At 41.2% G+C, this 17,044-nt stretch overlaps 1 long non-coding RNA gene across 1 annotated transcript; it reads right to left on the bottom strand.

Moving 5' to 3' along the window:
* Window positions 1–13,046: 13,046 nt before the first annotated feature.
* LOC121909686 lies at window positions 13,047–15,508 on the bottom strand. The gene is made up of 3 exons (XR_006099497.1): window positions 14,353–15,508; window positions 13,801–13,872; window positions 13,047–13,131 (listed from the first exon to the last, which is right to left on the bottom strand). It is a non-coding gene; the product is annotated as an uncharacterized LOC121909686 (long non-coding RNA).
* Window positions 15,509–17,044: the final 1,536 nt, after the last annotated feature.

The raw sequence follows: 17,044 nt of genomic DNA on the forward strand, positions 1-17,044 counted from the left end.
TGTCCTTCTTGTGTATGTCTGTGTTTGTGTGTGTATGTGATTGGGGGAGGGGTGTTATCATTGATGTGTGAGTCATCCTGACCCTCCCCTCCTCTCCCTGCACTTCACGTGGTGTGTGTGCGTATACATGTGTGTGTATTTATGTTTGTGTTTAGCTTCCGGTAGGAGATTTCTGTTGATGTTGTGTGGAAGTCTACATTGCTGCCAATGCCATAAAAAAGGCTGATGTGTTTTTACATATATGTGTGTCATGGCGTATGGCGTGAGCATCCCTGTGTGTGTTTGTGAGTATATATGTGTGTGTGTGTGTGTGAGAGAGGTTGGTAAAGCAGTGGTGAGTCATCCGCAGGCCAGCATTGCCTGTTACCATGGGTCACACACAGCAGGTGCCCCACCTCCCCATGTGCTTCTTTTTTTTTTTAACCCACCTCTCTTCCTTATCCTCTTCCTCCTCCCCCTCTTTCTCCTCCTCTTCTTTTTCCTCTCTGACTCACAGTTGACTCCCCCACCACCACCAATGACATCACTACCCCCTCCCTAATGCTTTGTTGTGGTGAATCATACTGTATGTTGAGATTTTTCTGCTCCTGTCTTCAGCCAACCAGCACTTCGAACCAGAATGTCACCCGTTCATTCATAAAATCAGACTAAAGACGCTGTAGCGTTTTCCTCTGACGACTGTGAGCGTTTGCAGGGCTGCGTAGGTTACTTCAATGATGTAATCCATTACGACATATATACAGTAATGTAATCAAAGGGATTTGACACACTCTGACAGATGTTGTGATTACGTATTAGGTATTTTGCCACCATCTGCTAAAGAACAAAGGAGCAGAATGAAGAAAGAGTGAGAAAGTACAAATCCAAACTTCAAGCTTCCATGCAAACACAATATTCCTCTTTATCACATTTGAGAGGCTGCTGTTCTTGTGCCTTTCACATATTACCATAACAATTCCTAAATTTCTTAGCACAATTTTTCAGTTTTTTACTTCAGTTTTTATATTTTTATTCACCCAGACTCATACAAACCCATGCTGTAGATGCAATTGTTATAACTATGCGTGTATGATAAGATCAGCCACTCTTAGCTGAGTAAGTGGAAGTCTATAGAATCAGAAGAATCTCACATGGGAGCAGCTGAAAGGTTAAACATCTTCATAGATGGATGTTCAATTTAAAGGTAGTTTTCATCTAGTCACAGGGTCCCTGTTATGTTTGTATCGCGCACAAGGACACATATGCACATGGACAAAGACATGGGCCTGTTTGCATGTGTTTAACTGGTTGAAGGTTGCTGACGGTAACGGAAATGAGACTGATGCAGCTATACCCGTTGTTGCAAGTCAACTTACAGAGATCGACATATTTCTTTGCTCCTAGCTAGTTGGTCTCTTGCTATTCTTTAGAGAATTTGTGAATTTTCATTGCCATACTTCAGGTATATTTCCCTTCCTCCAATCAGAGATGTTCAATCATTTTCTAGACATCCAGTTATTAAGCTAAGCTAGGCTAAACTAACCTCTCAATACCTTCAAAGTGCACAAAGAGAGAAAAAGGCATCCATGAGTTCTTGTTGACTCTGGATAAACAGTACAAACAAACCCTTATCAAAATATATTGTGTATCCTGGATAATCTACATGGATATGGTTACAGTTACATTGGTTAAATACTAGTTAATACAACAAATATTCTATTTTTATTCAACATGCATGGCATTGTTTGATCGACTTGATACTATGTTATAAATTGACCCCATAGCAGACTCTGCCTGATCAGTTATAGTAATGCTGGCACACAGGAAATTTAACATCACCATTGACGCAAGGTAGTCTACACTCAAGAATAAAATGTATGTAAAAGGCAAATAAAATACAACGTGCTGTCTATGGCCTTTCCTGTCATCTGTGGACCGTAAACGTATCATATCCAGATTTTGCAACTGTCACATTATTGGTTTACCGTCCCTTCCGTGTATCTTCTGGTAATCAGCCGCTGACAATAATGTAATGTCATCACATCTCTCCCTCTAGTTTTTCTTGCTGGGTGGCATTATTTTAGTCATGAAAAATGACCCTTGTTTCTCACTTTACTGCCTACTTCCACAGACTGCTGATGTGTTAGGTTCTTCGGACATTTCTGAATGTCATAAAACACAAACCCATTGTATCTGTTGTGTCGCAAGAGTTGTCTGTGAATGAATGCCAGCGCTTAATGACATGCCACTGTGTCAGACCCAGAGATATAGGTTTATCCATGACTTCATCATGTAGCGATGTCAGAGGCGAGACAGCATGAAGTCACCTGGCTTTTTTTGTCTTCATGCTTTTTCAAACAGTATGCCGCAGTATTGTATTGTATTGTATTTAGTGATTGCATATTCTATTCTATTCTATTCTATTCTATTCTATTCTATTCAACTATTCTATTCTATTCTATTCACGATTTTAGACTATGATTTGAACATTTTTGATTCTGAGTTGTCAAATACTGGGACACCTCAAACATGCTTCCTGTCAACAGCTTAATTACTGTTACAAATCAGTGCTCTTGGCAGTCTAGCTTATATTTGACTGCACATGCTGTCACCATGGCAACAATAAACCTTGCACAACATTAAAACTTAAGAGTAATGGTGAAACTAACTTGAGGGTTGAGCCAAAGATATTCATCACATGTACCACAATTTTCAGTTTTTCTTTTCTACTTTATGATGTGAGATATTATCTGAATTGAGATAAGCATATTGAATTATTGTATCATTTTGTCACATGTTGTCATATAATTAATGAGATTTGTGCTGAATTATTGTATCCTACTGAAATATATAATATTGTACTGGTGTGATACAGTTTTGCCAGCCAGCTTTATCGCTGTGTTTGTTATGCTGGTGTGAATCCACCTGCCGTCTCTCTCGGCTTACAGGGCTTTTGTGAATGGAGACTTGCTGTGCTATGACGGGAGAATGGATGAATGGGAGGGAGCGATGGACAGATGAATGGGAGAGATGGTGGCGTGGGGTGGAGGGGGGAGGGGGACACGTGTGGCGAGGGAGGGAGAGATGGAGGCTACGTCACATTACGTTTCCGCAGTGCATCAAGGGAACTGGTCTGTCTGTGACTCATACCGTCAGGATGGGGAGGGTGATGGAGAGGGGGGAGAGAGAGAGAGAGAGATAGAGAGAGAGACAGAGAGAGAGAGAGAAGGGCAGAGAGAGGAGGAGGAAGAGGAGGAGGAGACAGAGGAAGAGGATGAGGAAGAGAGAGAAGGAAAGGAGGCGTCTGGTCTTTTTTTGTCCCACCTTTCCTTTTTTTCTCTCCCCCTCATCCTCCATCTCTCCCTCCCCATCAGTGATGTAATACAGGTGACCTATTCATCACAAGGAGGAAGCCTCTCCTCTCCTTCTCTCTCCTCTCCTCTCCTCTCCTCTGTCTCTTTTCTTTCTCCCTCCCTCCCTCCCTCCCTCAGCTGACTGGCTGAATGCATGAATGAACAGGCCTCTCTCCTTTTATTGCAGTGGGGGAGGGGATGACACAGGAAGCCATGAGGCAGACGCAGCGCAGGAGAAGAGGAAAGAGCGAGTGATAAAGAAGAAAGAGAGAGAGAGTTCCCATGGCATCTGAACGGATACACATTGACTGCTTATCTCTTCCTTTATGTGTGAAGCTGTTGTTTGTCTGTCTGTCTGTGCCTGTGTGTGTATGTGCAGGCATATGCGCCTATGTGCATAATGCATGAATGGATGCAACCTTGTTTCATTCATTGAAAAAAAATCCACGTGCACATTCTCAGTCGGCTTGTTCCTCAGTCTAACGTGGACACTTCCTCAGTGTATCGCCATAACGTGCTTTACAGGAGCAATGAATGAGAATGTAGGTGAAAAATATAAATGCAGTGAGCTGTCACACACCTGCTGCTTAGAGTCTGTATAGATTTTAGGTGATAGTTAAGTCATTCTCAAAGACTTAACTATCTCTCTCAATGAGTGTAACAGGTTCAAGTTTTTGTCATTTAATTTTTTCCAGCAACTTTAGATTCACAGTATTAAATGTGCCTTTTAAAGAGGAAGGTATGTAGTTTATGCAGGTGTATATACAGTATATATATGCAATAATAGACTCGCTTTTAGCTTGACTGATGATGTAGGGAAGTAGAATTTTCGAAAATATGCAGAGGCGGTGGTGGAGGTGGAGGCGGAAGTGAAAAACTCAATCATGTAAAGAACATTTCCACTGCTGAGTTCGATATTTTCTTTATCAGCAAATGTCATGCGCATTATCACTCTTATACCATGCCCACTTACCACAAGCAAAAAGACAAGTTGTGCCCAAATAATTTAAAATGTTTTGTCTTAAAAAAAAAACAAAACATTTTTACATTTTACTTTTTTTTTTTCATTTTGGTAAATTAACTTTGGTCAGTTTATTACAAAAGAATATTGAACATTAAAGCTGCACTCATCACTATTTTTATATTAACAGTGTAAATCAATAATATTGTCAACAATATCAAATAACTGTGTATTTTGAAAGGTATCGTTTGCAGTGACAAACCCACAGAGAATTATACCCCAACTATGCATTTTAGATGGATTTTAGCATCTTTTAGCTCATTGTTTTGGTTTTATTGCTCAGAGCTAGAAGGTAAGTGAATATTGGAGTCCAAATGAATGCTAATACTGCTTTGTATCTGCTGAATGTGTAAATAGACAACTGTTTGCGAACATGTTCACCATAACAACTTTATAAGTCAGTGTTTAAGGTTGATTCAGCCCTCCTTGGATAACCACGACCTGGATGACGATGAATCTCCACAGACATGTCGGTGTTTAAAAATACCCTGATCAGTATTTGTATATTCATGATGGAACAATTGACTGTGTAATATGAAAGGTGTTGCCTGTCTCACAGATTATTATCAGCTGACTCTACATTTCCCCTCAGCTAAACAAAGCGTTTACGTGTCTTTCAGCTCATTGTTTTGGTTTTACAGTCCACAACTTTGCTGTTTTGGTTCACTCTCAATGCTCTCATAAACTTCATTTCCAGCAGCAGGCAGCTGTTTTCAGCTAAAAAGCACTGGGCTTCCTGCCCAGCACCAAAGCACAAAGTTAGCGGCCAGCTGGTGAACATAGTGGAGCATATAACAGCTAACAAGCTGGATATTTCCGTCAGTAGTTAGTGGAGACTCAAGCAGAGCTAAAAGGAAAGTGAATATTTAACTTACATTCATCAGATTGACAGACACACAATGCCAGATGAATGCTAATGTTGCTCTGTATCTGCTCGGTGTGTAAAAACTGTAAGCAACTGTTTGCTAACACAGTCACCTAATCATCTTTACACGGTGATAATAGATTAATAATATGTCAAAACGCCTTTTCCTGCTTCCCAGAAGTGGCCAAAAAAAATCAATTAATGCTGAGGTAAAGAAGACACACAACTCTTCTCCTGTACAGCATGTGTTATTTCTTAGGCTTTTGGCTCTCTTGACGTCATTAGGGTCACCCTAATGTTTAATTTGGATGGACTTGAAGCTCAAATTGGTCTGAAACTTGCTGCATGTGCATTCTCCAAAGTAGAAATGACTGTGTTCAGCGAGAGTTGATGGTAAGGTAGTGCAACACAAAAGTGCTGTTCCTATATTTACTTGCAATTTAATATACTTTGCGCACTGACTTACACGTAGAACGTTGTTTAAACTGTTAACCATAACTATGCATGCGGTTTCCTGTGTTATTTGTCAAACAGTTTTTATTGTTATAACCTTTAAGTTTATCCAGTGAGCTTCTGAAGGAGTTTCACAGGATCTAGAAATAAAAATCACCAAAACTGCAGCAATAAGGCTTTTTTTAGCGTTGAGTGTTAAGGTACTGTTATCTGCACTAAACATTGAACATAATACTCCACTGGACTTTTGCATTAATATAAATGCATATAGGACACATGTTTCTTTAAGCTGCTATGTCTAGAAAGATTGATTCTTTTTCAGTCAAAGCCTGACAGGGAGGCAACATCGTGTTGCTGGCAATGAGTGTGTATAGTGTAATTAGTTATACATAGATAGATGTGATACTGGTAACTGACTATATAGTTTTATAGCTTAAACTTCTGTACCAATATGATATATTTTGTATGCATGTGTGTAAATGTATGTATATTATATATATGAAGATCAGGATGCCTATACCTTTATACTTAGCTATATAGACCATATGTATGTGTATCTGTGTATGTGCGTCTGTGTGTGTCTGTGTGTGTGTGTGTGTGTGCACGCGCATTGCCAGTCATCAGACCCTGGTTGTCTCTGCCTCCACCTTGTATGAGTCAGAGCTGCAGTACAGTGTGGGAGGGGCTGGGATTGGATATCCTGCTGGTGGCTCGTCCACATGCACGCACACACGTATGCACACACTCACTTTTGTACTATTATACTTGTGAGGACCCTCAGTGATGGAATATATTCCCCAACCTTTAGAGGTGAGGACCTGCAAGAGATCAACACTCCGAGGATCTAAAACTCAAACTGGTCCACAAAAAATGATAGATGTTGGCTACAAGAACATACACGAACATGTAACTCACCTCATATGCAGACAGACATATGCTGAGACAAACAGCAACAGCAACATATATGTCTGCACTTAACACACATGAGCACACATACATACAGTGCACAGACACACACACAAACACAGCATGCTGTCACATCCGGCCCTGCGCTCCACAGCGTGGCCTATAATTAGCTGCCTGCAAAGCTGACTGCCTAGAGATGAGATGAGCTAACCAGAGAGAGAAGGAGAGGAAGAAAAGGAGATGAGCTAACCACATGGAGGTAGATGCTGATCCACTGAGAGAGGAGGAAGAGGAGGAAAAATGTTCCAGATAGAGGTGAAAATTCTTATAAAGGGAAAGCCACATGATAGAGAGAGATGGAGCACATTCATAGGAATTTGGTGTATCACTATGAGTGCACACACTCCCAGTGTGGGTGGCCCCAGCAGGGATTAAACACCAAACCCTAGCAGTGACATACACTCGTCCTCAACTCATTCAGCTATACAAGACAACCAAATAAGGGATTGGAGATGTGTGTGTGATCGTGCATGTGCCTTCCTCTGCACATACTCTGAGACTGGAGCATTTTTATGAATGGGGCTCCGGCAGCCAGAGCAGTAAAGTATGTCAGAGCACTATAATGAGAACTGCGATGGTCTCTTAAGTAGCACAATTTCATCTGTATAACAAAAGTAGGCTTGAGACTCGGCTGTGAATGAATGAGTCAGGATCGACGTAACCCGGCTGCATTGGCACTGTAGGCGACGGGGTGGTGGGGGGGGGGGATACTGGGAGGGGGTGAGGGAGAGAGGGAGAGAGAAAAGGAGAGAGGGAGGGAGGGGTTTGTGTATGACTCATACTCTTTCTTCTCTCGTTGTCACTCCACTGCAGTAGCAGTGGAGGACTTCTGGCCTGCTGTGGGCTCTCCCTCCTTTATCGCCATCTCTCTATCTGGCTCTCATTTGCTCCACAGCTTCTCTGGCACTGCATTGTGACTTTGTCTGATCCACGTGTACGTCCCCTCCTTTTCAGAGCCCCATCTCTCACTTTCCAACTTCATGCAGGTGATGAGTGAGCTTTTTGACCTCTCAAACCCACTGACCCGCTGGTAGGTCGGCCAGTAAAAACATGTGCTGTGTAGCCTGACATGATCAAAACCTGCAGAACTTTATTTTAAATTGCAGTGGAGATCCAAAAGTTTCCAGGATAACAAATGTATCATATAAAATTATGGGGAAATGTGTATAACAAAGACTTCGAGATTATTTCCATTTGATGGAATGGTGCAGCCATAAAAACATCAAGACTTGGGTTTGAATATTTCACTCGACCTGCTGCAGCTTCATTGAAGATGTGGCTGCTGTCAGATGCGTCTGCATGGAAACACAGAGAGTCCACTGGAGCTTTGACAGTCACTAGAAGCACATTCATGGACCTTTCTAGCGGCTTTACTATGAGAGGCTCTTTGGTGTGTGTGTTTGTGTCTGTGGAGGAGTGTCAATACGTAGCTGTACCTGTGCTGTGCAGCCCTGAATATCATATAAAGGGCTGAATGTGTTGTGTTTACTGCCACAGAAAAGGAATAAATCTTTGGGTTATTTGTATAACCTCAGTTCTCTGAGGAGAGAGACTAAATGCCTGGTCGGGCATGCTTACCCAGTATGCTTTGCGGTCCAATGAAGATACCCGAGGGGCTGATTGGCTAGGTTTAGGCACAGGGAGTGAGATGGTTAAGGTTAGGGTAAAAATATCAGGGTCAGAGCCAATCAGAGGAAGAGTAGGGGTGGGTCTTCACGGAAGGCATACTGGGTAAGCATGTCTGACAAGGGCATGTAGTCTCTCCCATTCTCTGAGTAGCATGATGCTGCCTCTGTTGTCTGTTATTAGACTTGCTAACGCTACCAGCAGCTCTGTGTGAGAGGCACAAACTGAGGCTACAGTTAGCCAGTGTATTATACTTGGCCGCAGCTGATGTGAAATATACTTCGGAGTCTTCCCTATTATGTCACAATTAGAGAATTCGACCGAACTGAATTTTCAAATCCAAGCAGACAGAAATAAGCTAATTTTGAGAGGAAAAAGTAGTTTTTTACACACAATATGTGTGTTACTGGAAGAATCACCTGTATTAACATCATATGCCAACAAAGACCTATGTGATTATGTGTATAGTGTAAAAAAACAAAAACGATTTGGTGTGCAGTTACTCTGGAAACAAAAAGGGAAAACTGGATGCTATTTATAAGCCACAGCAATAGAAACAATCAACCTAACCTTCTTAATTGAGATGCTGTTTCTTGTTTCAAATTAAACTGTGGTGGTGGGTGTGGTCACTTATTCACTTGGTTTCAGTTGAACATACTGAAAAAAGTTCCATAGCAGCTGCAGTTTAGCTGACATTGTTACATACAAACTTTTGTCAGATCTGTGACCAGCATCCTATCTACTTATTTACTTCTAAAATGCCCTTATTAGAGCATCACCCACTAATTTCCATTGGAACCGGCCTGAAGCCATCTTTTCCGTTTGGAGCCAGGACCTTCCAAATAAGGAGTGCAGGGTGTTACCTTTCACGCTCTGGAAACACGTCCTGCTACCTTATACCAAAACAAACACTAGCTTATTTGGGCTAATGTGTTGTATTATAATCAAATAATATTAAACTTACTGAAATATTACGACAGTAGTCTGACTGAAGTGCGAATCCCTGGATCTTGAGAGAACAGCAGGTGAGCGGACTGTCAATCAACACCCACACGGTAGACATCTAAGCCTACTGTAAGTCTTCAAATCTTATTAACGGAGCAATGATTTCCAAAACGACCACGTGTGCACTTATTAGAGGGCCAAAATTTACTGATTGAGACCATAATGACTCGTTGAAAAAAATGAAGCTTTTTGAATGGGAGTTGGCTGGATGGCATTGCACTTTAAGGTACTTGCGTGTAGAATCCAAAATTGTTGCTGTTCTCGCCAAAGTAAGGTTTCTGTCTTTCACAGATATAAATGTGCTTCATTCAGTTTCCTGACATCACATGAAATACAGTAATTGCTGAGTGATTACAAAAAGTTATACAAACTTGCTGCTGTGTATAGCTGCCAGTGTGCGAAGCTGCCGAGCGTAGCTATGAGGAAATCATTTCCCTCTGATTTTCCGCTCTCTTAAATGTGCTGTTCAATCCAGCAGCTGCCTTCCAGTGCTATTATTCTGGTTTTAAATAATAATGATAATAATAATAGTGTGGAGTCGGGACTGTTCTTTTGTATTTTATCCAAGAGGGCAGACTGACTACTTGGAAAAGCCAGACACAGCATGGAGCATGGCATGACATGGGGAAAGACTTTATGACTGGAGGCAGAACTGTTTTCTTCCTGTAGCCGCAATATAGCGCTCATTAGTTTATTTGTTCATCAGTAAAGCATATAATATAGTTACATATATACAGTATATACTATTGTTATATATACAATAATAGAAAACTAGCATAACAAAATTCAAACCTTTGATATTTCAGTTGGCCCACTTCATAGTGCTGAAAACAGAAAGTCTCCTTGTTTAATAGAGAATGGAGAGATCTGCTCAAGTGAGAGGGACATACATTTTACATGATGGAAATACCTCCTGGAAACTCACCGGCAGTGGTGGTGGTGGTGGTGGTGATGGGGTTTACTTGCTCATGCGTGTGAGGTGTGTTCATTATTATTCCATGCCTTCCCCGGCTTGACTAATGGGTGCAGTGGGCCCTGTGCTTTCACGCTGGGTTGGAGGAGGCATGGAAATAAGATACAGGGTGTGTGAGTTGGTCAGTGGTCGTTACAAATTAACAAACAGCAGGTAACCTACAGTGCAGACTATACGTCATCAAAACAGCAGATTCGTAATTAGGAGAACTTGGAAAGGCATATAAGTAAGTTCTGTGTTCCTGTGTTCTGTCCGGTGATCATCATTAATGGGTTCTCCATTGGAAAAAGTAAAGATGAGAGATTATTAGCTATGGCTATTTAAGATTTAAGAACATTTTTCACTTTAAAGGAGCATTTAGATACAAACTTTCAGTGTACTTCTTCTAATGTTTGCTGATATGTACACACAGTGTGGAATATTCTTACTGATGTGCAAATGAGGTTTACAGCCATTATAGCAGCTCTGTAAGGCTACTTAAACACAACATTGCTTTGAGGTAAATGTTAATGTCAGCATGCTAACATGTTCCCAATGACAAGGCTAACATGTTGATTTTTAGCAGATATGATGTTTACCATGTTCGCCATCTTAGTTGAGCTTGTTAGCATACTAACATTTGCTAATTAGCACAAACACAAAGTACAGTTGAGGCTGATGGGAATGTCATTAGTTTTGGGTAAACAAAGTATTGGGCAAATTGAAATTTTGAATAGACATGAAAAATGATTACAATTCATCCTGAAGGGAACTTAAATGTCTGCACCAAATTTCATGGCAATCCCTCCAATAATTGTCGAGACAAAACGTCAACCTCATAGTGGCACTAGAGTAAAAGTTGGGCAAAGTCAGTAGGCTTCATCCACTGTACAAAATTTGACGGCAATCCGTAGCTGCTGATATATTTCAACCAACACTGCCAATCCTAGAACAACGCTGCTAGCGTGGGTAAAGGCTTATCTAAACAGGAGAACTTTCATTTTTATTTGCTATTTGTGTCTGAACGCATCCTGTGTACATACTAACAGAGGACTGAAGCTGCTGCTGCTCTGCTAAGACCACTGATATACTGGCTTTTTACCAACACCTACATGTAGACAACAGCTGTGACACCAGCTGCAATGCCAGCATCATTGTTCACATACTTGCTTACGTACTTTTGTATACCTGGAGGGGGCAGGGTAGGGCCTAGTCTTCCCTTGCTGACACCAGAACGTATTTGTGAACAAACACAAACACAAACACAAACAGAAACTATGGTGACACGTGATGGGAGCCACTATAATGTTGATGTTGAAAGTGGCATTGCAGTGATCTCACATTCTGGCATACATATTTGTCACTGTTGAGCAAGATGGAGACATTGCATAAATATGGGTAGATGTGGACAAGCTCTGTGAGCTTCTCTTCAACATTTTACACCATTGTTGCGGTGATCTGAGTCTGCTGCTGACCTTCCTGTCTGATACTGCCTTGCACATGAGTAGTGTTAATTTGCACAAACAATACTCCCAAGGAAGCCAAGAAATGAGAGGTGGCCATGATTCGCACATAAATGCATAGTTAAAAGCAAGTATATCAGTGACTAAACGCACTGCTTTCACTATGCAGCCTGTGTAGACAAGAGACGCTGCATTCGTGCCACATAAATGCACGACCTGCAAGGCATATTCATAAATGAACACAAATGTGTTTCATATAATTATTATGCTATTTCTTACCCAAAATGTTCATAGGTGTTACATTGCGCCCTGCTTCCTAGGTTATGTTTTCATTACTTTTTGTCATTCATTCATTGTTTCCCATTTTATTTTGATATACTCACCTCTCCTCTCGTTTCGTGTTTCCCGCCTTGTGTGATTGTCTACCCGACCCTCAGTGGTTTCGCCTGTTCCCCATCATCCCTCCTTCCCAAGTGCATTGAATCTGTGTGGTCACCCCTCTCTGTGCTGGTTTGTCTTAGTACCTCTGTGTCTAGCATTACAGCCTTTTTTCAAGTGTGTTACTTCCCTGATATTTTTGATCCACAATCTGTTTTTTCCTGGACGCTGCCTTTGCCTTCTCCCTATTGGATTTGTTTGCCTTTTATCCTGACTGACTTCCTATGTAGCGAATTTTGCAAGACTGTTTTTTGATTAAGATTACTGTCTTCAAGTCGTACTATTGAGTCCTATTGCCTGTTTCTGCTCCAGTCATTACAATAGATAGGTTTTTTTAAGATAGTCAGGGGATCAGTTTCTGTAGTCGAGCTTTGATCAAATTTTTGTTCTGTTTTATCTAAATATTACTACTCTGGGGTCATTATTCATACTGGAGAAGAAAATGGTCCATCGATGACTAACTTTCTCCTTATTAATTCTGTTTGGAGTGCACGACTCCCACACAGCCATGTATGGGATTACATTACACAGGGTTTATCTGGAGATCCTTCAAAAATCTTGCAGAGTTTTGGAATTTTCATTTGAGACACATCGTCTAAGTCTATGAAATAACAAAAGACAGACTTCTCAGGCTATGTTGTGTGTCAGAACCCAATGAATCATGATTAGTGTTTCATTTTATAGTTCCCGTGAGCAGCTTTCTATCAGACTGTTATTATTTTACCTCCCCACTCATTTTGACACGTTCACTTTCCAGTCCAACACAGACGATGTGTAAAGAGCTTGCTGGAAATGGAGCCTGAACCTTGAGAGTAAGCCAAACGAAAAAGCTCAAAGCAGAACTCATAGATCATCCTACTGTTTGTAAAGTGATATTGCTCAAATTATTACCTAATATGACTATGATTTATTAATATAATATCTTGCAGGAGTTGCCTTTATTGAAAATACCTCTGACAAAAAATTGATTTACCTTCTTAATTTGTGCTGCTGTTCTGTTTCCACCGATCCTTGGCAAACCAAAACACAAAAGATATCCATGCAAAAAGTTACCATGTGTTAGGTACATTGTTAGATTCTTCTGGTTTTAATAAATTTTTCGGGACAATGTAACTTTTTTCAGGAAAATTACATCAAACACAAAAAAATTTTAAAATTGGATTTTATGTTTTTTTCATGCGGTTTTAAAGAAACATTACCATGTTGGATAAGTTAAATTGACTGGAATTAGAAACTATGTCTTTGCACAGTAAGATAATACAAAAAGAAAAAAACCAAAACAAACATTAAACATAAAACATTGAGGGCTGGAGGATGCCCATTATGTATATGTTCATGTTTTTGAACCTGTGTCATTTGTACAGCTATTTAGTGACAAAAGCAGTTAGTCAACCCTTCAAGGATAACAAAGATGTGTTCTACATTGCTATGATTATATGGTAGTATTATGTTGTATTCCCAGCCTACAACTGAGTTTGAGTTCATATAACAGTGGATAAAAGCACTGCTGTGGTTTCATTTTTTCCAAACTTTTAATAAATGGGCGCTACTTTTATGAGCAGTAAGGTCAGCATGCTGACAGATGTGAGGTATCACAGGAACAGCAAGTCACTGTGAAGCACTGGCCAGAGGAAGAGAGGAAGAGGAGAGGAGAGGTAATGAAGGTGTAATTTGCTAACCATCTGTGAGGTGCCTGGCTGCCCCGGGGGTTTCCTCCTCTCCGGAACTCCCCCTCCGCAGGGGCACAGGTGCTGCAGAGAAGAGGAGGAGGAGGAGAGGGTGACTGGTAAAGAAGGAAGGGAGGGGTAAGGTAGGAAACATAAGGGAATAAAAAAGCGGACAGAGAGTGGAGACAGATGAGGAAAGCTGGAGAAACAAGCAAAAGAGAGGTTCATGGGGGTAGAAGGTACTGTGGGAAGGGCGCCCTTTGGTGCTTCAATGGTACAAGCTTTCATGTTGGTCTCTATTTCATGATCCCAATTTTCCCAAAAGCATCATTAAACTTTCATGTATTCTCTAATATAGCTGAAGTATCTAAAAATCTAAAAACAATATCCAAGAGAAGGTATGGTAATGATGCAAGAAAGGAATCTAGAAATATACCAGTTACTTCCTAAATATTCACAACACCGGTTCAGTTTGTTTTGAAAATGGGGCAAGAAGTGGTTTGTTTCTGCACCACTTTGTCCCATCAGCCTTCAATAGTTCCTCTCTTTCACTTGTTTACTTACCTAATTAATCCTCTTGGTTCCCCGTGAAATATAAGGCTGTAACTATCTGCTTCCATCTGGTCCTATCTTGTGCAGCATGTTGTTCCTCACCCCAAGTTAGATTAGCCGTTTGCAGTTCCGAGGTCACAGTTCTCCGCCAGGTTGTTTTTGGCCTCCCTTGTTTCCTCTTTCCAAGTGGAGTCCATCTCAAGGCTACTTTAGGAATGCAGTACTTGTCCATTCTGAGGACATGTCCAGGCCATTGATGTTTAATTTCTAGCACCACATTGTGACAGTTTGACTCATTGGAGATCTTTTCTGGCCAAAAGATGGAACATATCTTCTGGAGACATCAATTGTGGAATGCATTAATCTTTATGTCAGTCTCAACCACTTGCCAGCATTCTGAGCCGTACAGCAGAACTGACTTAACATTGCTATTATACAGTCGGACCTTGAGTTTTAGGCTTGACCGCTTTGACTTCCAGATGGTTTGAAGGCTTGCAAATGCACTGCAAGCTTTTCCAAGCCTTACGCTGATGTCTTTGCTGCATGCATTGTCCTTACCGAGGAGACTTCCCAAATATGTAAACTCCTTGACATAATTGAGAGAGTTACCATCCACAGTGATTGGTGCATGTGGTATTGAATTTATACACATCACTGCGGTTTTGGCGATGTTAATGTTCAAACTCATCTGTTTGGCAAATCTGTCAGTCCTATCTGTCTTCTCTTGCAGGTGAGTATGATTCGTAGAGAGGATAGCCAGGTCATCAGCATAATCAAAATATTCCAGCTGGGTGAAGAGAGTCCACTGGATGCCTCTGGGCTTGTCTGAGGTGGTTTTTCACATGGTCTAGTCAATGGCAATCAGGAAGAGAATGGGGGATGTGATACATCCCTGCTGTACACCAGATTCCACGGAGAACCATTCAGTGAAGTTGCCATTACAATGACACTACATTCAAATTGATGGTAAAACATCCTTATCTTCCACAGGGTCCTTAACTGAGGTGTTGAGGTCAGCCTTCAGCTTCTCGGCGTGAATGGGGTCAATGCCTGCAGCTTTCCCATTCTTTGTTGCCTTAATCACATTCTTGACTTCTGTTTCAGTTGGGAAGCTGGTGTTGATGTTGAGTATGTTATCTGCAGATGTGGAGTTAACAGGATGTACTGGTTCAGGGCAGTTGAAGACTTCACAAAAGTGCTGCGCCCATCTCACTGCCTGTTCGCTCTCTGTTAAGAGGTTGTCACCGTCCTTGTCTTTTACAGGAGCAGATTGGCTGATGTTCCTTGGTCTTATAGGCTTCTTGGACCTGTTTCTGGAGCCTCAGTGACTTGGTGTTCAGCATCTTGGCCTTAAGTTGTTTTCTTCACTCTATTTTTTTGCCAGGTGTCAGCCACTCCTTCTTCTTTTCTCTGTAGCCCAGGATCTTGGTAGCTGTCTCAACATAGGTATTCTTGATGGTTTCCCATTTGGTGTGGATATCAGGGTCCTCATCAGTTGAATCAGTCAGGGCACCAAAGGCACCAAGAGCACCAAAGCGATTTCTCAGCTCCAACACAAACTCTTTGCTGATATTCTGACATTTCAATTTGCAGATGTTGAGTTGTCTCCTACGTTGACCCTGTTGTTTTACTTTCTGGAGTTTCTGCTTGATGTTAGCTGTCATTAGACAGTGGTCACTGTTGACATCCACACCACGACAAACTAACATCTTGGAGAGACCTGTGCCACTTCCCGTTGATTAAGATGTGGTCAAGCTGGTTAGTTGTAAGACCATCAGGAGACCTCCAAGTGAGTTTGTGGTAGTCTTATGTGGGAAGATGGTACCATCAACTATGCAGTTGTTTTCAAGGCAGAAGTCAACAAGACACTCACCATTGTTGTTCCTCACACCACAGCCATGGTTTTCTATAGCTCTGTCACAGTTGTCATTATCGGCTCCAACCTTGGTGTTCATATCACCTATGATCAGTAGCATATCCTGTTGAGGGACCTTGGAGACAGTTCACTGTAGCTCCTTCAGTCATCCTTGTTCTCTGCCTCAGCTTCATTTGTCGGTGCATAGCACTGTATGATGGTCACTTTGCAATGTTTGGAATTGAAGCGGGCTCTGATCATTCTGTCACTTACAGGTTCACTTGTTTATGCCTTTACTATTCCACAGCCAAGCCCATTTCCTGTCCGTCAAACCCTCCTTCTTCATCCTTCACCTCCTACATTCCATCCTTAAGCTCCGCTATAACTCACCACCATCACTTCCTCCCTTCCCATTAAACCCCACCCCACCACAGTCATCCTCCCTTCAGATAACTTCTCATCTGCTGCAATGTAACACAATAGAAACTACAACCATGGATAATATAATTTCATGCCATTAAAGGTTGCTTTCAGTTCTAAAATAAAATACCTTTGAAACTATTTCAGTCGTAGTTTCAGTCGTCAGTGTTATTTTAGCTACTTATTGATTATGACAGCTATTCACTTGCTGTTCTGAGGCACCATCAGATTTGTTAGCACAAACACCAATAGCAACCACAGCTAATGATGCAAATATAATTCCCCACCTATTGAAACTCAAACTTCATTAACATAAACTATTCAAAGGAAATGGTGCGTTCATATTGAATGCAAAGCAATATTCACCTTGCCACCTGACAAATATAAGTCCAATAATAACTTTTGGTCTCCACCAACTCCTGAGGAAAA

Source organism: Thunnus maccoyii, chromosome 13 (genome assembly GCF_910596095.1).
Source record: "Thunnus maccoyii chromosome 13, fThuMac1.1, whole genome shotgun sequence".
Classification (NCBI taxonomy): Eukaryota; Metazoa; Chordata; class Actinopteri; order Scombriformes; family Scombridae; genus Thunnus; species Thunnus maccoyii.